General features: G+C 34.7%; 1 protein-coding gene across 4 annotated transcripts in view; it reads right to left on the bottom strand.

Annotated features, from left to right (window-relative positions):
* Nucleotides 1–25,558, bottom strand: part of LOC129243502 (serine-rich adhesin for platelets) — a 131,612-nt gene that overhangs the window by 54,498 nt on the left and 51,556 nt on the right. Inside the window, exon 1 of one of the 4 annotated variants that reach the window (XM_054880560.1) lies at nucleotides 21,977–22,247. The exons of 1 other annotated variant lie outside the window; for it this stretch is intronic. The gene's annotated coding sequence lies outside the window, so the exon portion shown is untranslated. Of the gene's footprint in view, nucleotides 1–7,020; nucleotides 7,105–21,779; nucleotides 21,875–21,976; nucleotides 22,248–25,558 lie in introns of those variants that run through there. 2 more of the 4 variants (XM_054880563.1, XM_054880562.1) reach the window with 2 other exon arrangements.

The raw sequence follows: 25,558 nt of genomic DNA on the forward strand, positions 1-25,558 counted from the left end.
TGCTGACTTCTTGCACACCTGATTATTTTGCATACCAGTTATGAGCATGCGCACTACCACACATTCAAAGGCGAAAATGTTGTTGTTAATATGTATGTAATTTCATATAAAAATGCTGTAAATATGTTTGTTATGTTATTAATTTCAGTCTCTTCGAATCGCCGACTTCGATGAGAAACAAATTTCGAATTCAATTACATATCTCGTACGTGTGCCAACAGCAAAGAACAAATGTGCTGTTGAACGGCTAGAAGTCCATATGCATACATTTATACTAATACATACCTCTGTGTATACATGTATGATATTTTTTTGTTGTTTCTTTCCTTGCATTTATGTACAGTTTGTAATTGCCGCTTACCAAAACTAAGCATAAAATATTAATTGAAGCGCTTTGCATATGAATTTACGTATATTTCTGTACGAGTATAAAGAATTAAAAAAAAAAATGGAGAACTCAATAGCAACCAAATCGATGTGAACTCAAGCTTCATAGACTTTATGAGTTTTAGTGTCTTGTGGAAATGCTCTTAATGCAGAAAGGTAGGCAAAAGTTTAAGTTGACAAAAATACAGGTATTTGTGTTTAAAAAAAATATAAGTGTAACTGTATTAATATTGCAGTGACCTTTTTCGGTTAATTTGTATTGTATTGGAAAAAATCCATTGTGCATAGCCATAATTGAATAATCTGCGACCAACTTGGTTTTCCACAGTTAGTAAGTAAAAATCCAGAAAATGAACCCAATAAACAATAACTTTTCCATCCCACCATGACCTATTCACTGTTTATTGTTTTGCAATTGAAGTGGGGATTAACCAAATCAAATGCACCATATACCTGCGTACATATGTATATAGTAGATTAATTTTCATTCAAAGCTGGTCAATCGAAAGTAGGTCACAGTAAAAATCAAATGACCAGGAATTGGTCAATAAAGCACATATTTGTATTATTCATTAAAATTAACAGCATTACCAAGCATCCCGTTTGCGTTAATACGCTTATTAAAAGATTAATAATAATCCGTAATTAAGTAGCGACATTACCTATACAAAATTTCTCTCCCGAAATCAGAGATTATAAAATAATCTTAGATTTTAGCGACACGTTTTTCCCTACAATCGATTTTATATCGCGGTGCTACAGAAGAAAACACGCAACAGTACAATTCCATTGGCTATGAAACTGTGTACCCAGATATCTTTTTTTTTTAATTCTGAACAAGAATTTTAAATTTTAATAAACAGTTTTTGAATTTTTTGCTTTTTACATAAAGTTTTAAGGTGGTGTTACATGGTTTTCGTGCCCGAATTAATCTTATTTTCATAAAAAAACTTAAATAGAGAACAAATAAATTTGAGAAAATTTATCAATAAGTTCCTGTCCTACAGTTATTTAACGTAGTGTGCCTGTACATAAATCCGAATCATTTCAGTTCATCGGGCCAGTGGGATCATTTTAGTTGTAAGCTATCCCGATGAACTAAAATGATCCGACTGGCCTTGAAACGAACATATGTAGAACTCAACTAAAGCATGACAAATGGCATCTGCAAAAGCTGTCTAAATGAGGAAGAGACGATTTCACACCTTCTGTGCCATTGACCTGTTTTATCCACACGTACTTTCACCATTTTTTGAGTTGGAAGATCTCAGTATTGTGAAAATTAGTGATCTTCTCAAATCATTTAAAAGTTCACACTGGTTATTTTGTTGTGAATCAAAATGCCAGAAACATTATCAAAGGTGCCGTTATACCAGTGGTATATGAGGTGTGCTTCCACTAACACTATAACATTCCTCCTTCTCGGTTGATTTTCACCCGGGAACCGCGTTAGCATTTCTTCAAGGTGGAGCCGCGTTCAAGTCTACTGACGCAACAGGTTCCTCCGACCAGGTTCCACTCCTGTGTGCGTATGGAGATTTTGCGCTATCGATAGTATTCACTCCTGCCACTGCATTCCTGGTTGCGGGGGAAATAAAATACCGGAAAATGTGCAATAGTCCGATACTTACAAACGAGCGCATTGTCTTCTGTTTAATACAATCCTCTATATCTATCCTCGGCCTATCTGAAACAGTTCATCTGCACTGCCAAGCTGCTTCTTCTGCTTATGGCGTTATTGTTGCTGCTGATGTTGCACCTGCTGCTGTCATTTCTGGGCTTTCTTCTCCTAGTGGGGCTTTCTCTCCTATGTGGTTGAGCCTGCTCAGGACTATAGCCGCGAACGTTTTTACAGCGTTCCGTTTAGCCATGGATGAGTTACCGCTACAATCTTACCTAACCGTACTAGAGCATTCTCTTACGTAAGAATTGTTTTGCCCTCTTTTTCAGAAGTCTTATTTAATCATAAAAGTCGTCGTAACTAAATTAATACACAACATTTCTCGTTCGTCAAACCCTATGGGTTTATTAAGCTGAGAGGATTTTGATTATACTATAATATATGATTATCGAATTATTCAGGTGTAAGTAGAAGTTTCTCTTAATTTATTGATCCATATATTATTTTTTCTTAACTTTTAATTTTCAATGCAATTTCCATTTATTGGAGATTTGCTTCAATTCATGAAGCCAATTTGAACAGTGGTAGACTTTAACTTTTCAAACCCTTTCTTAGTTTACAAAGGAAAATTTAAACAATAACCACACATTTTTTTATTCTTCAGCGCTTACTAATACTTTACCTTTCGCTTATTAATTTTTAATACACAAAACCTTTTTCTACGCAGACATTGAAAACCGTTCAATAGCATTCGATATAACAAAACATAACCGTTCGCGTTTTATTTTATAAACTCTAAGTGTGAACATTCGAAAACAATAAGACAAAAATTTCCAAAACTGTAAACCATTTATTTTTGAATAGTTGTGAATAATTTTAAATGCGCTATGCAACTTATTGACAGTTCACCAACATTTATTAGCTACCGCGAGGCATTGAAAGGAAAAAGTCAAACAAAACACAGAGTCTTAAAAAAATTATGCTGATGTAATATTTTGTAATTTGCATATTTTATAGCTGCTGGGATCTTTATAGTTTGCAAAAGCAAAACAAAAACGAAATAAGAATAAAGAATTATATTCAAAGTCTTTGCAAATTGAAACAAAGCTTTAGAACGTGCGGCGGGACTTATTGAAATAAATTATTAAGCGATTAATTATGTGTGCTGCGGATTTGAATGATAGGCAAAGACTAATATGGCCATTAAGACAAAAGCCCGCAGCGTGAATTAAGCAACTATAATAAAAAAGGTACCTAAAAAAATTATACTTTTGCTGGGTCATGTCGTCCGAATGGATACAAACGCTCCGGCTTTGAAACTATTCGATGGGATACCAACTGGGGGTAGCAGAGGAACAGGAAGGCATCCTCTGCGTTGGAAGGATCAGGTGAAGAAGGACTTGGCTTCACTTGGTGTGTCCAATTGGCGGCGGTTAGCATGAGAAAGAAACAGCTGGCGCTCTTTGATAAACTCGGCCAAAATCGCGTAAGCGGTTATCGTGCCAATTAAGAAGAAGAAGAAACAAATTATATAGCAATAAATTGAAATTAAAAAGTTAAAAGAATGTTTGAGTGGAAAACCTCTCTACCCAAATGTTAAGTGATATAATCGGGAAGACAGCAGGGCACATTGAGCAGGAGCATTGGGGTTTGCGATCTGCAATCTGCGAATTAATCTAAATAATTGTTGATTGCCAGTAAGCAAAAATAATCTCAAAGTATTTTTCAAATAATCCCAGTTATAAACTCCACTCGTATATTTTTCAAAACGCAATCATAGCGACACTGAATCGAATATTGTTAGAACGTAATCACTCAGTTTTCTGCATTACAATTGAACTACAAAACTACTTAGCTGCTTTAAGAGTATTCCGGTTGTATATTGTCATAGGAAAATATTACATTTTTCACACAATTAAATTTGCTTAAACGAGACGGTCATGTGCTTTATTCCTTGGACACTTTATTTCGCTAATAGATATGTATATTGAAGAATGAGAGAGTCAGGTAGAGTTGCCAAGTATAAAAATGGACTATTACCAATTTCAAAAGTTATATGAAGTTATACAGATATCGTTTAGTGATGGGTCGAAAACAGGGGTGAACATCAATAGGCCTAAATGAAAAAAATAGAAATGAACATTGAAAATTCAGAACAAAGTCTTTGAATGAATGTCCTGAACTAATTTGCTCATACCTTTTTATTAAAAAAATTTATTATAACAAAAAACGAGTTTCAAACTTTGTACAAAAATTTTAAAATGTCCACAAATTTCCTCAGAATTTAAAATTTTATAGCTAGGATTTTTACAAAAATGCTGGTTATGCAGTTGTACACAAGTTTTAAGTGGCTCAAAATTGGCGTTGAGTTTTTGAAACATTTTTTATTGGTGGTGGTACGCATTTTCTTCCATATAACGAATGCTCGATATTTTTTCTATATCGAGAAAATGCAGACTGGTTGAGTATTTTTAACTTTTATACAAAATCTTAAACTGAGAGTTAGAGTTAATTTGTCTTTGAACTGTCATTATTATCAACAAAACCGCTATTATCCAAGCACCATAATAAATACAATAAGAAAGAAACCACATACATATGTAAGATTTTATCAGATAAAAAAACCAAACAAAAAAGGAACAATAATTGTATGCAACATTTAATGTGCGCATAAATTGACAGAGCGCAGGCGATGGCATAACAAAGTGAAAAGCAAACGACTTTTATATACAACGAACTCAGCTGAACTCTTCAATATCCAAGTGTTATTTTAGCCAGTTCAAAACGTCATAACTAAACAAATAGGCAATGAAAAAAACAACAACAATCATAATAATATAAAACTCGTATGCCGTTTACTTGGCCAAATTCTACGTGAGGCTATTGTTATAATTTCAATAAATACGTCAATGCTGTAGACAATATCAAGAGACTCGACGCGACTCGACTAGACACAAGCGCGTATGCGCAGCGCGAGGGTGATTTATTTGAGTTCAACGCATGTGTTGGCTTATAAATATTGTTATGAAAAAACATTTAGATGAAAAGCAGATTAAATAACGACGAGCTGTGAAAATAAATATTTTTATCTTCTTCAATTTTGTTTTCTTTTTTTGTAGAAGCCTTCTAAGCACTAGGGTGTGCGCATTACAATAAAATTATAAAAAAGTCTGCTTTTGATGAAAGCGTACTAGGCTTTAAAAATGCAAAAAAAAAAAATAATTGTTTTAGTATTGAAGTTGTTTGTTTATTTATATTTTATAAAAGAAAATCTTTTTGGTGAAAGTATTTTAGCCCGAAAAATGCATTACTAATGATATAAAAAAACAATATTTTAGTAAAACAAACAAAAAGTTTTTAGGTACTGAATTTTTTTTATTTATTTTTTTATTTATTTATTTAATAAAAAGTTATTTTGGTATTGATTTTTTTATTTATTTCATAAAAAATATTTTAGTATTGAATTTGGTTTTTCTTTGAAAATGTGCCCTGTTTATGTTCATCGCGCTAATAGTTGTTATTTTTTTATTATTATTAAAAAAAATGTATATTTAGCGCGTGAATTCACAGCAATTTAATTAACAATTTACGAGTATTTATGCTCGCTTGCGCTTGAGCACAGTATGCGTTTTATCACACTACCTATTTTTTGTGTGGTGGCATGCAACACATTATATTTCTTTACTTTCCATTTAAATTGTATTGTATGTTGTGATTACCAGTTACGCGTTTGTGGCACGTAGAGAAATGCTGCAGTTACCGCCAAATAAGGAAGCATGACTACACAAAGCATTCAGATAAATATTCCAGTAGTTTTTTTCGGCACTTCAGTGTTGCTACCGTAATTAAACTTTTTTTTTTTCATTTATAATAAGCTGAAATTTTTCATCAAAATTCTTCTTTCACTTGCCACTCGATAAACGCTTTGATACGTGTTGCGTGCATATAGAAAGAAATATTTATTGAAATCATAATTATCATTCCTCATCTTGACGCATCATGCTTGGCGCATAACGAGCACACGAGCTCAGAATGCCTACAATAGACCATATACATACAAACATAGTCACAGTTGTTGAATCTGCCAAGCTCTCTCTGTTTCACACATGCGCGCGCGAATTCTCAAACAGCAGCTCGGTGTGCTTAGGTGTGCATCTTTGAATTTTTCGCCATTTCACTGATCGTTTATGCCGCCCTTTGTTTGCATTTAACCAATAATTTTGTCTAGTCATTTTAAATTATTATGATTATCCATGTTTTTCAACTGAATATTTTCTTTACAAAACGTTTGCGCTTCTCATCCAACGATCCATCAGCCCATCATGACTGCTGCTATTCTTGTAAGCGGCCTGTTTTTACAGCCGTGGCTCATGATGCTGCTCATATTTACTGTCACATTATTGGTTTTGCTACCAGCGGCCTTTGTTTTAGCTGCATACATTTCGCTCATCCAGTAACGCACATTTTTTATTGCCTTCCACACAATGCCATCATCGCGTGGTCGTGTGCATAGGTAGGTATGTTTTGCAGCAAGTGTGTCGCAGCTTGACTAATATTTATTCTTGCTGACCAACTTTTTAAACGGCAGAGAAGCATTCATTGCCATTTAGTTTTAAACACATTCTTGTTATTTGTTCACATACATATGCAGATATTTGGCAAACTTTTTGGTATTTTCATGACACTTCGAATTGACTTTGACACACAATAGAACGTGACTTTTCGGTCTTTCAGTAAAAAAGTTGTTCTTACGAAGGTTGCCACTTAAGTTGTGAGATATGATAATATCAATGAGTGATAAGTAAAATCTGACATTATAATCATAAAGTTTGATATTTTTATTGGTAATCCTCTCAGGACGTTTTCTCATACGAGCGACTTTTTTTGTTATTTACATATACCTGAAGATTTCGTTTCGGTCGAAAATTGGACTTAAATCGAGAATATTTTTGAATTAAATTTTCTATGCCTTTCCACCTGAATTATCGGCAAAAATGTGACGGTCAACTTACTTTGACTATCGATAATAAATTTTCATTTCAAGCCACCATGACTTAAATCGAGGTCCCAATTTGCTAAAGGATGATTTTCAGGAAGGTCGTCGGGTTGATATGCCATTTCTACTCGTACCAGTCTTATTGTATGGTATGATTTTTTTTTTTTTGTTTTTTGAAATTCATGCAAGAAAGAAAATTTTGTGTAAAAACCTGAATTGGTTATCTTAAATCATGTGAAAAAATGCAATGCAAAAATTAGTTGAGCGTACATATATACAAAAAAAGGTATATGTGGAACCTTTTCCGAATGGATTAATACGTTGCCTGCCGTGCTGCTTATAAGCAGCTTTCAATTCAAGGCCGCGTTAACCATTTTCCACTATAATAATTTTTTATGAATATCTTTTCTTTCTTACTTAAAGATAATAGATTTTGAGATTATTTTCATAATTACAAAAAGTGAAATCTATATATGTATATAAAAAGAAGTTACATTTCCTTGGTAATCTTATAACTCAAGAACCGCCAAACCGATTGACACAAAAATTTTAGAGTTCTTTTCTATCTTTGAGGAGGTGATTTGTGTGAAGTTTGATTGAAATCGGCGCAGCCGTTCCTGAGTTATGACATTTTAGGTGAGTAATGGTTTCCTCTCATACGAAATGCCTGTATGGGAAAAACAACAACAAATACACAGCCGCTTATGAGCGTTTCTGTTGTACTGTTGTGGTTGTAAGTGTATTATGTTAATATTAATGGTTAATGGTTAATGGTTGTAAAGGGTTAAGGTGTGGCCCTTTAGCACTGCGACCATATTGATGTATTGTGCACCCTATGCTGTCTATTGACTGTTAAGTATGCTTATGAATTGTACCAGCTCCTTCTGAGGGAGTGATTGAAGGTCTTCATCTGTAAGCATGAACTTGTTTAAAAACTTTTTCCTTCTATGCGTCAACCCCGGACATTCGATAATGAGACGTTCCATAGACTCCTCACCTTCGCAGCAGAATCTGCAGGTGCTGGTGTTAGTTATGCCTAATTTATGTAAGTGTTTGTTGCAGGTGAAGTGACCCGTGAGGGCGCCTGTGAGAGTGCGAATGCTCTTTTTGTTTAACGTGAGGGCCATGTTGGCTCTTTTAGCGTTGAAACTTAGGAACTTTTTGGAGTGTCTAAGACCTTCTACGTTGTTCCAATGCTGATTTAATAGAGTTTTGGCCCAGTATTTTACTTTTTGCTTTAGGTTGTTTTTGTTGAATCCGAACATAGGAATAGGCCCGATGAAGTTTACATCTGCCCCTTTTTTGGCTTGAAAGTCTGCCTTTTCGTTGCCGTCATATCCCTCATGTCCCGGTACCCAAATTAATGAGACATTGTTTTTGGATGCCAGATTATTGAGTGCCTTGTGGCATTCTAAGAGGGTTTTTGAGTTGTATGTATAGCTATCTAAAGCTTTTAGGACTGATTGGCTGTCCGAGAGTATTTTAATCCTTACTCTCTTGTGGTTTCTGCGTTGCATGATGTTTACTGCTTCCATTATTGCATATAGTTCCGCTTGGAAGATAGTGGTGTCCCTGGTGAGAGTGTATGATTTGGGGATTCTGGGCCCCACTACACCTGCTCGTACACCATAAGGTGTTTTTGATCCATCAGTGTACCATTTTTGTGAATCATCATTCATCCATTTCGGGTTTGTTTTCCACTCGATCCTCTCAGGAAAGGTAACTGTGTATCCTTTTGTGAAAGGGAGGGTTGGGTCAATGTGGTCTGAAACTTGAGCCATGCTTATGGTGTTATTGATTTTATTTAGGATATTTAGGTGACCGGTGAGGTTGCCCAATTTGAAATTTACTTTCATGTGTAGCATGAGTGCTTGCGTAGCTGCTTCCTCTTAGATTCCTATATGAAGTGGTGGGAGATTAAGGAGTGCTTCCATGCCAGCTGTCGGGGTAGTTCTCATAGCCCCTGTGATGCATAAGCAAGCAAACCTTTGTACTTTTCCCAGTTTGCTTATCGCTGTTTGTTGGATAGATTTGCTCCACCATACTAGTGCCCCGTACAGTATGATTGGTCTAACCATTTGGGTGTATATCCAGAGGGCCATACTAGGGCTGAGGCCCCAGGATCTCCCTAGTAATTGTTTGGTTGTCCACAAGGATTTCGTGGCTTTTTTTGTTATATTATTTATATGTGATTCCCAAGTGAGTTTTTTATCTAAGGTTAAACCTAGATATTTGACCTCTTCCTTTAATTCTATCACTGTTTCAATTATTTTCAATGCAGGAAACTCTAGCTTTCTTTTTCTTGTAAAGGGGATTATTGTGGTTTTGTTAGGGTTGATCGACAGCCCCTCCTTTTTGCACCATTCCCATGTTGCACTCAAGGCATTTTGCATTAAGTCTGTTAGTGTCCTTTCATGGTTGCCTTTTATTATAACAGATATGTCATCTGCATAACCAATGGTTATAAATCCCTTATTGTTTAGGTGCTGCACCAAGTCATCAACTAGTAGGGACCATAGCAGTGGAGAAAGAACTCCTCCTTGCGGACATCCCTTTACTGTTGTGACATTAAGTTCAGCTTGGCCTAACGAGGCTTTAATAATCCTCTGATTAAGCATTTGGCTTATCCAGTGTGTTAATATTGGGTTTGCACCTCTTTTTTCGAGTGCTGTTTCCATGGATTTGTAATTTGCGTTGTCGAAGGCTCCCTCTATGCCCATAAAGGAACATAGGGCTATTTCTTGTTGATTTAGGGCCTTTTCTATATTGACAACGAGTGTGTGCAGTGCTGTGACTGTGGATTTCCCTTTTTGGTAAGCAAATTGCAGCTTATGGAGGGGTTTTTTGAAGATTACTTCTTCTCTTAGATGGTATTCGAGTAGTTTTTCCATTGTCTTTAACATGAACGACGATAGACTGATTGGTCTGTAAGATTTTGGAGAATCAGGGGGTTTGTTACCTCCCTTAGGAATAAATATTACCTTCACTTTCCTCCATATCTTTGGAATGTATTCCAATATTAGACTAGCTCTGAAGATTTTCACCATGACTCGGATCAGTTCCTCAGTGCCTTTGGATAGAAGTGCTGGGAATATTCCATTCCTACCCTTTCGAAATTTATGATTTTATTGACAAATGAGACCGTAGATCTCCGTTGATGGTGAGTTACCATGTCTAGACTATTGTCGATTGATGGGTCATGACTTTTACAATCTGGGAAGTGAGTCTTTAGAAAGAGCTCTAGTGTTTCTAAGAATGTGTTGGTAATAGTTCCGTTTGGACCTTTTAGTGTGCCTATGGGACTTGAGTCACCTTTGGAAAGTGATTTTTGGATTCTAGCTGTTGCTGGAGAATCTTTTAGATCCTCGCAGAAGTTTTTCCAAGAGTTTCATTTGGATTTCCTTAGTTCTTTGTTATAGTTAGTTAGGGATTTCCTATATTCGTCCCATTTGTTTGTTTTCTTTGCAGTGTTGAATAGTTTTCTCGTTGCTTTCCGAAGTTTGTCAAGTTCGTTGTTCCACCAGGGAACCCTCTTCGTGGAGGATTTCATTTTTAGTGGACAACAGGCTTGATGTGAGGCCAAGATTGAGTCTGTCATTTCTGTTACTGCCTCTTCTAGTTCCTCTGTTGATGTTATTTTGCTTACGCTGTTATTAAGCTTAGCTGAAAGACATTCATTGTATCTTTTCCAGTTTGCTGTTTTTGGGCTTCTGTAAAATGTAGAGAACTTTACCACCCCATTTAGGTCAAAGAGTATGTGTTTGTGGTTAGACATTGAGTCCTCATCCGAGACTCTCCAGTTACTGATCATATTCAAAGATTTGTTAGTAATATTAATATTAATTTTGGACGAAAATATAATAAAAACTGGAGCATTCAAGGAACTGGAAAAACATTTTTAACTTTATTTATTTTAGCATAATTTATTTAGCGTAAAAAATTGAAATGGAAATTAAAGAATCAAAGTTTAATTACAAGTTTTTATCGGCTCCTTCACCTTACCTGTATATAGGTGACTACCACAATCAAATTTTAAAAAAGTACAGAAAAGGCTATTGTGACATCTTTAGAAAGTATGTTGAACGAAAAAAATCAACTAATTCAACTGTTTAAACATTACGAGTTCTATAAAGAAAACTTAATATGAAAAATTTCTTGCGATATAAACAAACATTTTATGTATGGTGGTGCGAAGCCCACTGGGAAATGCTAGTAATTAAATAAAAAACTGCTGTCCACATTGTACAATAGAAATCCATCACAAGTACTAAAAACTTAATTCAGAACATTTCATTTCATACTTACTATCATCAGAAAATCAGATTCTATAACTCTGTATAGTAATAAAAACTAAAAAACTCTATGATGTTTTTTAGCCAATCTGAACTTTACTACTGGAAAAAGGCAATTTAACTCTTCGATTTCTTATTGTCTAAATCCAAAAAACAGCATGTGAAAGGGCTTTCAAGTTTGCAAGACTTTATAGCCTTCCTATTGACATATGAAATTAAATGGAAAATATACATTCACACTAAACACCGTTTTTATAGGACATTGGACACCGAATGTTCAAGCAGAACATTTAAACATGAAGTATGGACTTATTATTACTCTGATCAAATAGAAAGGTGACTTTCTAATTAACTTTTTGTGAAAGAATAAAAAGGGATTATAAAATTTGTAAACCTTTCAATTTATTGCTAGTATACATTTTTTTGGTATAGCCATTATTCTTTAGCGGCGTGGCAAGAAACAGACGCTGGGAAACTAACTGATTGGTGAATGACGATGAGTGGCGAAAAAATATAGCAAATAAAATAATGTATATAGAATATTTTGACAGGTTTGTACTATTTTTGTTATATTTTTTTATTATTAAAATTTTCATAAATTTTGTATAATTAAATTCTATATTAAAGGGAATTAATTTTCACACTTTGTACAAAATCTATAAAAATTCGAAATTTTCATTAAAATTTAAAATTTTTTTTTAATCAGAATTAAAAAACAAACATCAAAACTTCAAACTTTATAAAAAAGTTGGAAAACTTGGACGAATATTTATCAAAATTTAAAATTTTTTAATCACAATTAAAAAAAATCGGGTACACAGTTTTATTGCCCATTGTACTTTATATTGGCCCACTTTACGAATTTCAGATTTTTTCAATGTTCGTTTCTCAAAAACTCTTTATGCTCGAAAGTTCTTCTTATTACAAGAGACCTTATTTAATTTAATAAAATTTCTAAATTTATTGAGATAGATTTTTCATGTTCACAAAATGGCCCATTGAATTCTTTGGATATTTATTACATATAGTTTATTTGTAGATAGCTTCGTTTTTTATAACTAATAACTTTCAAATATGCCTAGAAGAATTTATTATATTCACTGGCCTAATAAGTAATAAATAAATAAATAAAATTTTATATAATTTAAAATAATTAATTATAATTTATATATATATTATAATAAAATTTATATATATAAAAGAAGAAATTCATAACATTTTTATAACAGCAGATGCCGTTTGGCAAGCAAAGTCAAATCATTGAGCGCACTTCTGTTATGGGAACGATTCTAATGTCATTTGAAGTTGACACAAAGCGTGAGCACCTGACTTTAGTACAAAACAGATTGGAGCAATATCTCCAAGTATATCAGGTTATTATTTTATTAAAAATTAATCAAAAAAATGTGTGAATGCATTTGTCATTATATGTTATGGTAATTTTCTCAGCTAACCTGCAGCATGAGAACTCACCTTTTTATGACAAAAGCTTCGTAAATTCTGCAATATTTTTAGAGGTTAATTGATGCATCCACCCCTCAAAATTTTTAGTTAAGTTTAAAGTAAAGTAAAAACTTATTAGGGTTATGCAAATAAGGAGGAACAGAGAGCAAAACCAACTAAATGGTGATTTTTTAAGAGCTATAGGAAAGTTTCTGCCATGAAAAAGCTTCTCATAAAAATATCTGCCGTTCGGAGTCGGCTTGAAACTGTAGGTCCTCCCATTTGTGGAACAACATCAAGAGGCACACCACAAATAGGAGGAGGAGCTCGGCCAAACACCCAAAAAGGGTGTACGCGCCAATTATATATATATATAGGAAAGTTTTTCAAAAAAACACACGTAAAATTCAGAAAAATGCATGAAATTTTTATTTAAATCGAAAGTACAAATATAAATTAATGTTTGAAGATTATTTCATGCAAATGTTGACCGCGACTGCGCTTCAAATGGTCCATCCGCTTAGTCCAATTTTGGTATACTCTTTCCAATGTTTCGGCCGGTATCTCACATATAAATGCTTTAATGTTGTCTTCCAAAGCGTTAATTCAAGCAGACTTGTCTGAATAGACATGAGCTTTAGCATAGCCCCACAAAAAATAATCCAATGGCGTTATATCGCACGATCTGGGTGGCCAATTGACAGGTCCCGAACGTGAAATAAAATGTTCACCGAACTCGCCTCTCAACAAGTCCATTGTTACATGTCATGCAAGTCAAGCTCTTGCATTTTGGGCAAAAAAAAGTTGGATATAATTTCGCGGTAGCGCTCATCATTCACAGTTACGTTACGATTCGCAGCATCTTTGAAGAAATACGGTCCAATGATATCTTCAGCCCATAAACCGCACCAAACTGTGACCTTTTCTGGAAACATTGGTAGCTCTTGCCCTTCTTCTGGCTGATCTTCACTCCAAAATCGACAATTCTGCTTATTTACGTACCCATTGATTCAAAAATGAGCTTCGCCACTGAACACAATTTTTCGATAAAAAAGTGGATCTTCGGCCAATTTTCCAAGAGCCCATTCAACAAATATTCTGCGTTGCGGTAGGTCGTTCGGCTCCAATTCTTGCACCAGCTGTATTTTAAAAGGCTTTACACCTAAATCCTTTCCCAAAATTTTCCACGTTATTGAGTAACAGAGGCCCAATTGCTCCGATCGGCGACGAATCGATAATTGATAGTCATCATTAACACTGGCCGATACAGCTGTCATATTTTCTTCAGTTCGCACTCTACGTAAGCGTGTTGGTGGTTTGATGTCCAATAATGTAAATTTGGTACTAAATGTAGTCACAATAGCTCGAATAGCCGGTTCAGTAGGTCGATTAAACTGACCATAAAATGGAAGAAGCGCGCGATAAACTTTCTTAACAGAACACGCATTTTTATAATAAAATTCAATGATTTGCAAGCGTTGTTCGGTTGTAAGATGATTCATGGTTAAATTATAGACCAAACTGAAGATGTTTGACAATGAAACAAAACACGAAACGTGCGTCAGCTGTTTAAACCAACTGTTTAAAAAGATAATAGCTAAAAAATCACCCGTTATATTAACAGCATTGGAAATAGTTGAGCAAAGTAGTAATTTTTTGCCCAGCCTTTCCGTAATTTTAGACTTAGCAAATTTATCTTTGATAAACAGGGGAGATAACGAAAGAAGCACTTAAAGCCAAGGTAATAATTAGTCAGTTCGGCTTGTAAAGCTGACTTTTTGGTTAGATAAGAAAACGGTCATGGACATTTTCGAAATGCCTTTGGTCGCAAATAATTATTTTTTTATTATTAAATATGATATTATTTTCTATGTATGCACATACACTTTTACACGCATTTTTATTTCTATAAAAGTAGCAGCTCTTAATTTATTTTTTTAATTAGTACAATCGTACGTAATCCACAGAGCAATGCGCAAATGGCTGACGGCTGACCAAAAACAGGATATGTGATAAATTCAAAGAAAAATTTATGATAAATAATGCACAAATATAAACAAACATGTGCCAAGCATAAGTCAAATGCATGAAAACATACAAAAATCACAAAACAACAAAAGCAAAAAAATTAAAAAAAACACAGAAGCAACATAAATTTTTGCTAAAGCACTATTAAAATGGTAACTAAAAACTTTTGACTTGAACAAAATCTTTCCTGCGACAACAACAACAACAGCAACAACAATGACAAAAACAAAAAAAAAAAACAATAACAAACCAATTCCTAAACCAAAGGGCAGGAACTACAGCAGCAGCGCGCATACCAAACAACAAAAAGACAAACAATTTTTGCAAAAGTACCTAACAAAGCAAATAACAACAGACAACCACGGGCCGCCGACAAACTGCGAAAACCTTTCGATTAGTACTTTTTCTGTTTGCCGCGGCGACGGCAAGTAAAATGATTTTGTTTTATTCTTTATTCATTCACCATTTCAGGCGAAAGCGAAACCGCCTTTTGTGGCATGATGTTAGACCCTAAATGGAATTTCATTAGAGTTGTTGCTGGTGCTACTGCTATTGCAACAGCTACTGCTTGCTACCGTCATTTGCTTGCTTGCCACACTAACTACTTGTATATGTGCTCGTACAAGCGTCCACTTTTCGTATGTCGCTTGTGCCGTCATTGTTGTTGCAGTTGCTGTTTTAGTTACTGTAGTGGTTTATGGCCTTAAGGTCCAAAGTGGGTAGGCTACATTAGCACACGCATGCAGACATAAGTGCAGCAAAAGTGGAGAGTGCCACAGGCTTTTGTCTTGCAGAGCTTATCGCAAGTTTTTGTGGCAAGTAAAAGATTAAAAATGCAAAGAGCGGCGTGTATGTGTGTATTGGTGATGAAAACAGTAGCCTAGCAACAAACAATTTAAGTGGACGGTTTGTACGGTTTCAGGATGTCAAGCTAGACGATTTATATTTTTAATTTTATTTTATTTTCCACTACTTTTTGATTATTTTTTCTTCCATTTCTACGTTGTGCCATACATACCATATTGCGTATTTCTGCCTGAACTTCTACGTCTCTTTTTCTCCTGTTGCTGGTAGCGTTGATATTGAATTCTTCCTGTTTAGATAAACATTTGATCGATTTTGATTATTTTGTACAACTGACACAAATGATGAAGATGGCGTTGCTGCTGTTGACTGGCTGTCTGGTTCATTGCCTGTACGACTGGCTGACTAACTGATTGCCTGTTGCTACTGGTCTGCATCGTAAGTTGGCTTTATTGATGACACTTTTGCTGCTATGGGCGATATTCTTTCTTGTAGTTAAATGCTGGCGCGTAAGGTTTTTTTCTTTGGCGTGGCTACAGTCTGAAGGCCTAAATGGGTTTGTTGGGAGAAGACTGGACGCACAAGCAGACATTGTTGACTTGGCTGAATATTGTGAAATCTCTAAAATAGGCTTGGCAGCTTATTTTAGATAATTTTTAATAATTTAGTTTTGATTTGTCACTCTAACACCATTATGAAATTATTTGTAAGTGTGTGAGAATTTTTTCTGTCGCGTATTTTTTTTTTTTAATATTTTCATCAGCAGTTTCATATTCAGTTAGAATAGAGTTATTTCACTAAACAACCTAAAAACGCTTTTATCAGCACTTCAGCAACGCTCTTACTCAACATTAATATAATCAATATACCCAGCACTGCGACACCACCTCTTAGCCGAAGACTTAAGTAGCGAACTTGGAACGCAAGCGCTCTAAATAAACATTTATCTAATAAAATCGATATAAACCAAACCAAGCTTCATTTACAACTGACTTTTAAAGCTGCAACTTTAGTAGTAAAACTTATTTTGATTGACAGCTTAAGTATAAAAGCTACAAACAACAAGAAAAGCAGCCTGTAGAGTTATTATAGCACCCTTTTGCTCTGCGCCAAAGCTTTAATGAGCCTCAGATGTATGGGTCATGCTTTTTAGAAGGGCTTGACATACATTTTTTATATGCAGTCGAAAATAAAATAAAACAACAATATGTAGGAAAAAAATTGTGTTGCATTGAAAAGTAAATGGGCACTTAAATATACAGCAAAAGCAAATAAGTGCATTTAAAAATTTTGTTTCAACAATTTAATGTAGCAATAAAAATCATTTTGAGCTGCTTTCATTAAAGATTTGGAATTTGATATATTTGCTTTGCCGCGGTCTGGAGTTTTGTCTTACATTTTGTTGTTTTTATGATCATACGTCGAATTTAATTTTATTTGCCGATCTACGGCATTTTTGTATTTTTTTTTTTTTTGTAAGTCACGCAAGAAAGAGGCACGCTTTTAATGGCCCAGCAGGATATAAATGTTCAAAAAATGTAAGCTGATGTTTAAAACTTGACGTGTGCTTAGAAATTTATTAGGCTTAGGTGCAATATTCACATTTTTACAAGCAATTAAATATTTTCTTGTTTTTTTATTTTGTATACTGGTCTTTCCTGATGTCTGAGAACGAGTTGATATTTATAAAAGAAAATATTTTATGCACTTAAATTGTTGCAACTTTAAGACATGATGACTCCATTAAGTTTTTTGTTGAGGAAACCAATATCATCACTTGTAAATATTTTCAGCACTAAGCTTTGGGTCTGCCGAAATTACAGGAATTTTAAATTAAAAACTGAAAATTGAAATGTTTGACTGCTTGCAGTTTAAAAATTTATTGTTCAATGATTGTTTTGCTACTCCAATAAGGAACACGGTATACTTAAAAGCATACCTGTATGCAAATACCAGACGTTTTAGAGATCCAATACAATTTACTATAGACCAATTACAGCCCACGAAATAATTATAGTACCACAACATTTTGACTAATTTTGACCACTTTTCTTTAGTTTTTTTATTTTTTTAATGGCATTAATTTTTTGCAGTTCATTCCTCAAAAAATATCATAGGGATTCAAGTTTCAAGCCTTATATCATATTTGTAATAAATTTGAAGTATTTTCATCAATATTTAAAATTTTGTAATCAGAATTAAAAAAAATTGGGTACGAAGTTTTATAACCTATTAAATTTTAGTCCAATAAAATGAAAGTTTGAAGCGGCTCAAAATGTGCACCAACAAATTCAATTTAGCTCCCCCATTCCGAAACTATTTGTATTCGAGCTAATAATTCAAGAAGGAATGCTGGTAGACCTTAACATTATTTGAAAATTTTGACACACTCTTTCTTCATTTGAATTTAATATCCGGTTGGGCTAGATACAGCTCATGCCAACTGCGAATGAGTACTTAGAAAATGCAAGAAGAGGCTGACATCGCCATACTCAAACATTTATAAATGCTTCATCAATAGTATAGTACTTCTGAAATACTTGTAACTTTTAAATATGGGTATATATGTGACCGACGTATTCGAGTAACTTTATGCATGAGTGTCATTCAGTTGGTCCTGGCGTCGAAATCTACTAAAGACATGAAAACTCACGAGAGGTTTTTCTAACATCAAATGATAGTAAAACTTGCTTCTAATACCGGTTGACCCTCGGCAGGCAATAGCATAACCGAAGCCTGCTTTTGCGTTAAAACAGCTCCTCATAAAAAACCATCGAACATTTAGATACTGTAGTATCGAAAATTTCTTCGCTACTAGGAAAACTGCAAGACGAACTCCACAAATTGGAAGAGGAGCTCTGTGCGAAAAACTGCAAAAAAATTAAAAACGTAACCAATTTAAAATGACTTTCCCAGTTTGTAGTTTTATTGCACTTTAAATTTTTCTATAATATAGTGCAATATTTAAATAACTCGAAAATCGCTTTAATTTTTGACATTTTTTTATTGACGAATTTGTGTGTTCTTGCTTATAAAAACATAAAATGCACCAGTCATCCAGCAAAAAATCAAAAACTTGTCAAAAATCTATAAGATTTTTGAGTTACTTTAAACTTGTACTTTATTAGGCCAAAATTTAAATTCAATAAAATAAAATAAATTTTCCAAACTCGCCAATAGGTTCAGTTATAGTTATTTACCGCACTGTGTATAAAAAACTTTAAAATGGTACAAAAAAAAGAAAGTAAAACACGTTTCAAAACTTCACTTAACTAAGGGCATAATTAGATTTCACAGATTCTCTAAAATAGGATTCTAAGGGACCGATTTGTCTCGTCGCTTGCTTGAAGGCCTGCAATCAGACAATCAGCTAACAAAACTAAAGAAAATTGTATCGGAATCATAGAAAAAATTTATTTCCGTTTCTGTAAAATATTTTCTCTTCTTTCTTGTAAAAACAAAAACATGGGCATGCTTTTCGATTGTTTGCCGAATTATCGGCGCTTTCAGTAGCTGGTTTATGTTGATTCAACTTCACAATGGTCATACCTACATTCGCTTTTACAGTATTTTGACATAAATTAAGAGCGCAACTAAAGAAGCAGCTACGTAAACACAAATACATGCACAGAAAGGTACGCTTGCGCATAAAACAGCCCACAACAAAGGAAAACCAAATAACAACATTGCAAATAAAGGAAAAGAAACACACAAAATCACAAAGAACGCCTAAAATATTGTTAAAAGGCAAAACGTTATTTGTAGCTGTAGCTGGTGCTGATGTTGAATCTTGAATGCGATGAATGCCGATGAATGCCAATGGCTAACGTTTTCTTACCTTTATTTTTCAAGCTGTGTCATGTTATTTCTTATTTGTGCTTTTTTGTGTTCCACAAATTCGCGGCTGTTATTTCGATTCAGCAAAATATTTTGGCGGCGTCAGTGCAGTGCAATAATGTCGCTGAGCGGCCGATGAGTCGCCAATTGTCAGTAGCTCGTAGCACCGTTTTATGCATTTAGCGTAAATTTATATACAAAATTTAAAAATACACAAACTGAAGAACAGCATTTAAAGTCAAATAAAAAACACTACATGTATTACAGTGTGGACAATAAAAATTTGCTGAAAGTCGATGCGATTTTTTTTCGTCTCAGATGGAGTTTATCTGTTGCGGTTTTACGCGATTTCCTTGTCGGTTTTGGTTGGTTGTTTAATTTATGATTTTTTTTCCATTTTGCATAATAAAAGAATTTAAATCAGCTTTGGCATAGATTTATATAAAATCGATTTAACGTTTTGCCAGTATTTGCGCTTGTGAACATTCCACTTTTTTCTTTATCGGGCAAACGACGTCTGTTGATTTTATTAGCATAGTTCACAGCTATATGAAGCCCGTTATGCCATAGCTACGTGTTGGGTGTTTTAATTATTGTTTGCAGGAGACTTCGAATCAAGTGACAGAAAACGAATTAAAAAAAATCGCGTTTAATATTCGCCGCATGTGGTTTCGTAAGGCGATCAGCGAATGCAAATTCCAAATGATAGTAATATTTATGTAGGCGACTTTATCGCTGGCCATAATTTTTGTATGTTTTTTTTTGTGATATATGGATTTAATGAGGATGTAAAACTTATACAAAATTGAAGCATTTATAAAGTTTTCCAAATGAGAAAGATGCTAGTTGTAATAGAAAATGAAAGCAGCGTTACAAAGCAGATATTTAATGCAAACTGCAAGGATAATACGAGCATAAGCATTCATATGAAAGTGTTCAATCCTCAATGGAAAGCTCAGTAAAATACGTGTTTACATCAGTGAAAGCTCATAGTTAAACCAAAATAACATTTTTTTTATTTTTAACTTAGCGTAACATTTATATATGTAATTGGCGTTTACACCTTTGTTGGGTCATTGGCCGAGCTCCTTTTCCTATATGTGGTGTGCGTCTTGATGTTGTTCCAAATATGAAGGCACCTACAGTTTTAAGCCGACTCTGAACGGAAAATGGTTTTTATAAAGTGCTTTTTTATGGCAAATTACACTCGAAAGATATTAGAGCTGGACATTTTCCTATGCAGATAAATCTCTCCACCTCTTCGATTTTTCCTATTTCATCTTCTACCTTTATCTCAAATATTTTATTGCACTTCCTTAGTTGATTTAATGCTTATTAAATGTCATCCATTTATCTGCACCTTGTCGCGAAAGCTCTGTGAAAGTTTCGGTATGCAAGTGAAAGCATTTCGCATTTGCAAACGATAAAATTGAGAATTCTAAACTACTAGCATTGTTTCATAGCTGCGCGTTATAAATTCCCAAGCACGTGTTTGCAGAACATTTTCTATTTATATTTTTCTAGCAAAATTTTTTTCTCATTCATGTGACTAATCAAAAGTAACAAAAATATTTTTTTATTTTTGGAGAATTAATTTGTATGCAAGAAAAGGTTCAAGTTCAATGTTTATGAGAATTAGCTCTCCATCCAACAAATGCGGTTGGCCTCTATTAGACAAAGTTAGCGGGCCAAATGCCAAATCGGAGACGGCGCACATTCGGTCACTTATTGTGCATGTATAAAGCAATTACAGTACTGTTGAAAAGTATAGAACTTGAAAAGTATTTACAAAAAATAAAAAAAATTAATTAATACAATGATGTATAGCTAACTAAATGGTGAAGTAAAGTCTACATTTTCAATAGATAAACCCATATACTCGTACGTATTTATAAGCGAATGGTAATCTGCTGCACGCCAGTGTTCAGTATACAGTGTTTGTTGCCATACTAAATCACCATCAGTCAGCAATCAATTAGGTTGTTGCGCTTTCAAATACCTTTTGATGATTTGGTTTACTGCTTTTTCACAAGCAATGCACATAAAAGGGAAGAAAAACAAAGTGAACAATTTTTTTTTCATACCAAAATCAAGTTAACCTTGAAGCAGAACCAAACTGACTGACAAGCATGCAACTAAGTGGACAGCGCGACTAGCATTTGAATGCAGCAATTAACAGTTCAACGTTAGGGGGGAAAAATAGAAGATATTTCACTATTCGGCATTTTGATCGGTCAGAGAGTGAATGTCTCAAAAGGTTACTGAAATTCAGTATATGTTTGTATGTAAATATCAAAAGAAAAAACATTTTAAATCTGTGCATGTGTGTAAGAAATATCTAATCAAAAGTATGTAATAACTACTCACTTACTTCATAAAATTCCACATACATTCAGTCGTACATAAATGAGAGACTACATGCATTAATATTTAATTGTAGCAGTCCAGAGAAAACGAGTTGTGGGACTTCGCACTAAGCTTACCTGCAAATAAAAAAGAAGAAACAAATTATTAGTAAAACTTGGCAAGCGTCATTTGGGTGATTAGAGAACGCCTAAAACATTCTACCTTTATAATTTTCGCTTTCAAGCCATCAACACATTCACAACACAGTTGCATATGCCAATTGAGGTCAAAAATTACATTCACCCTGTTTCCATTCACTCGTTCGATTAGTGTCAGAGAGACTCGTCGTCGTTACTCAAACGCGCGCGATTTCCTATTGAATACCGAAACGGAAGTGAAATGGTGGATTGTTGGGTTGCTTGGTTAGTTGATTGGCTGATTGGACGGATGTCTTACGTTGCTGATGTTCACGCTTCAGATGATTGGCGGAAATGCAAAGCTTTATTCGATTCATTTGTGGCTGAATTGAGTACAAATATTTGCTATAATTAAAAAACTAACAAATCATACTGCTGTGTGACGATGAAAATGCAATTTTTTCGGGTGCATTGAAAAAATGTTATAATAATAATGCGCACATATTTACTGAGGTAACAAATTATGAGCTTCCACATAGTGTATTGCCGACCTGAAAAATTTTAATTAAGCTTATTAAAAACTATGTATGAAATCAAATCTCACTAACTTCCGTATGAGCCAAATATAAGTTTTCAATAGAATTGGAAATTATTTAGAGTTAAAGTAGACAAAATTTTGAATAGAAACAGAGCTATGCACGAGCATAGGGTTTCATTTAGGGCCTGGTCATCGTCCCATACTCCGGAATGAGGTCGTCGGTGAGCTTGCCAGCGAAAGTTTCTAGGTGACCTCAAGCAAAAAGTATATTATAGAATTAATAAAAAGCGGTAATTACCACCACCATCTGTAGTAATTGGGTCGTACTTCGATTGGCAGAAGCAGGTGAACTGGTGCGGAAGAGGCCATTGGTAGCAGCATCCCAATGAGACCGCCGAAATCAGTGGCGTTATATTTTATTCAGCGAAGATACGGAAATAAATAGAGTCGGTCTAGATGGTAGAAAATACGTGCGGCGGCCAAAACGTGCAACATTCGACATTCGAGCATAAGTTTGTCTTACCAGTAATAAAGCACGCGGGAGACTCATTAATGGTGTGGGACTGCTTTTCTGGGAACGATGTCGGGCCAATTCATCGCATTGAAGGAAATATGGATGTGGTCCAGACACTTCAAAATATAATGCTGCCATATGCGTAAGAGAACTTATCGGTGATTTGTAAATTTCAACAAGACATTGATCCAAAGCACTTCTCGTGTGGCAAAAAAGTTTTGCGCAGTCGATTTGATCATTTTTCTGGATGCGGCATCTTCGAGTGTCGACTTAAATCCAATAGAACACCTTTGGGACGAGGTAAAAAATGCACTCAGTACGCAGAATATCACAAATTTGGATCAGTTATTGGAAACGGCCTAGGCAGGGAATCCATTCCTGTCGAGCGTTGTAGATTTTAAATAATGTCAATCCAAAGGCGCTGTGCATTTTTTATGATTTGACTATTATTTTGCTTCGTTATTAAGTATTTTTCAACGGTTGTTACCCTAAAACGTTATCCTATTTATTAGCGGAACCCAGACTTGCCCGCCGCTCTTACTGGAATTAGCCCTTTGGTCTTCATGCTAGAAGGCGTGACGTCTAAGCCAGTCGTTGGCTAGAAACTGCAATAATGGAAATGGATAGAATATATCTGACTTCATCTGACTGATAAATATGTAGACGCCCTCTTCCACGCACGGAGATTCGAACCTGTGTACTTCCGAATTTGCTTCTTTTAAAATGTTCAGTCTTTGGATAGCAGCCCTACTCTTACAGAATTGACAGATACCTAAGCTTTTCCTCAGCTAGTAAAAATTATACAAAATTATAGAAAAATTCAATCGCATCTACAGTGGGTATCGCGACCTCTTAGAAACAACGCTTTTAGTGAAAATTTATTAAAAATCTCAACTTGTAAAATATTCTGCCTTCAACTATAAAGGCCAATAATTAACGCAAAATTGCGCTTTTATTTCAATCCCATTTGCCAAACACCTAAAGTGCACCCAAAAGCAAGGAAAGTGCATCAGGCAGCCGCGACCGTTGGCAAAAATACAAAAGCACCATAATAGACGCAATGAAGCAACGGCAATGGTAACAATATTTTGCTACGATTTTCACCATTTCGCTTGCCACAAAAAGGTATAATAAAAAAAAACATGGAACAAGAGTGGTAAAACTGAAAAACCTAAACGAAAGAGCTTAAAATTTTAGTGAAAGGAAAAACAACGTCAAATGTGCAATTGTGAAACAACAACAGCAACAGCAACCCATCAAATTCTGAATTTGCAAATAATAAAAAGTAAAATCATCCCCAAGGAGATGCGTTGTCCCGGCTAGACGGCTGCCACAGCCATAGCCACAGTCACCAATAGCTGCCAGCTGATGGCAGACAGGAAAATTTGTCTGCTAAAATTACGAACGGTCATAAATTTGAAAAGTGAGAAGATGAAAATGCAAGTTGCTATAACACGCAGACGGCCAAACAAGTTGTTTGCAGATTTTTGTTTTTTTTTTTGTTGTTTCTACTTCTTTTTTTAATTTATTATTTTCTTGTTGACGGAATAAGCCGACAGTACAACATTAAGACCGTCTCAGGCGACTGAGCGTGGCGCATAAGTGCTCCTTCTTCTTCTTCTTCTCTTCTTCTTGCCTGGCTTGCGTATGCAATTTTCTGAATTGGCAATAAAAATCGCAAACAGCATATGAAGAACAACAACAAAACTATAATAGCAAATACATTGAAAACAACGACAACAACAAACAAAAAATTGGCTAGCACAACCAACGAGCGATTCAAAAAAATGAAAAGTCGTTTTCGTTGGCTGGTTTTTGCTGCTGTTTACACACTTTTAACTGCCCCTGCTGCTAATGCTGCTGTTGCTGTTGTTGCCGTGGAAAATTTTGCACAAAAATTGAAAATGGAAAGTTGCCGCCGTCCAGCCAGGTTTACAGGTTGTTGTGACGGCGCAACTTGTTGCAGAAACATGCTATGCTGCTGGGCATGCCAGTCACTTGTTGCCTGATCGTAAAAAGTAAGCGATGCTAATGGTGGATTATTTATTTTAGTGGCATTTTTTAATGCATTGCAGCAATGTTGTAAGCAGTGCGTCGATGAAATGAAGCAAATCATTGAAGCAATAAAAAATTTTGCATTACCAGGTGTAGAAAAATCGAAATAACTCTCTGTGCTAATCTAAGCTAAAGACAATATAATAATTTTGAGAATTTGTTAACACATTTTTAAATCAAAAAATAAGCAATAACTCTTGCACAATTTCTAAAAAAATGTATGCCAACTCAGTGTGGAGAAAAATAAATTTTTAATTAAATTTTAAAACCATTTCATATGTCAGTTCGAAGTCTTTCGAATCTTAAATTCGTTTGTGTTTCTTTCATGATTTTGTCGGCATAAGCAAACATTCATGTATGACTATGTACATATGGATGTATACCTAAATAATTGTGCTTGTGTATGTTGCCGTGCAACTTGCGCAATGCGGAAATCCATAGATTGTCAACACCTAACACCAATTTGCCACGGTGGTTGCCGATTTTTAACTCCAGAGCTTTCCTAGTTTTTTCTCAGTTTTTTTGCCTAATGGTCTTATTGTTTGCTAAAATCAATTCAT

The sequence above is a fragment of the Anastrepha obliqua genome, chromosome 4, assembly GCF_027943255.1.
Source record: "Anastrepha obliqua isolate idAnaObli1 chromosome 4, idAnaObli1_1.0, whole genome shotgun sequence".
Taxonomy (NCBI): domain Eukaryota; kingdom Metazoa; phylum Arthropoda; class Insecta; order Diptera; family Tephritidae; genus Anastrepha; species Anastrepha obliqua.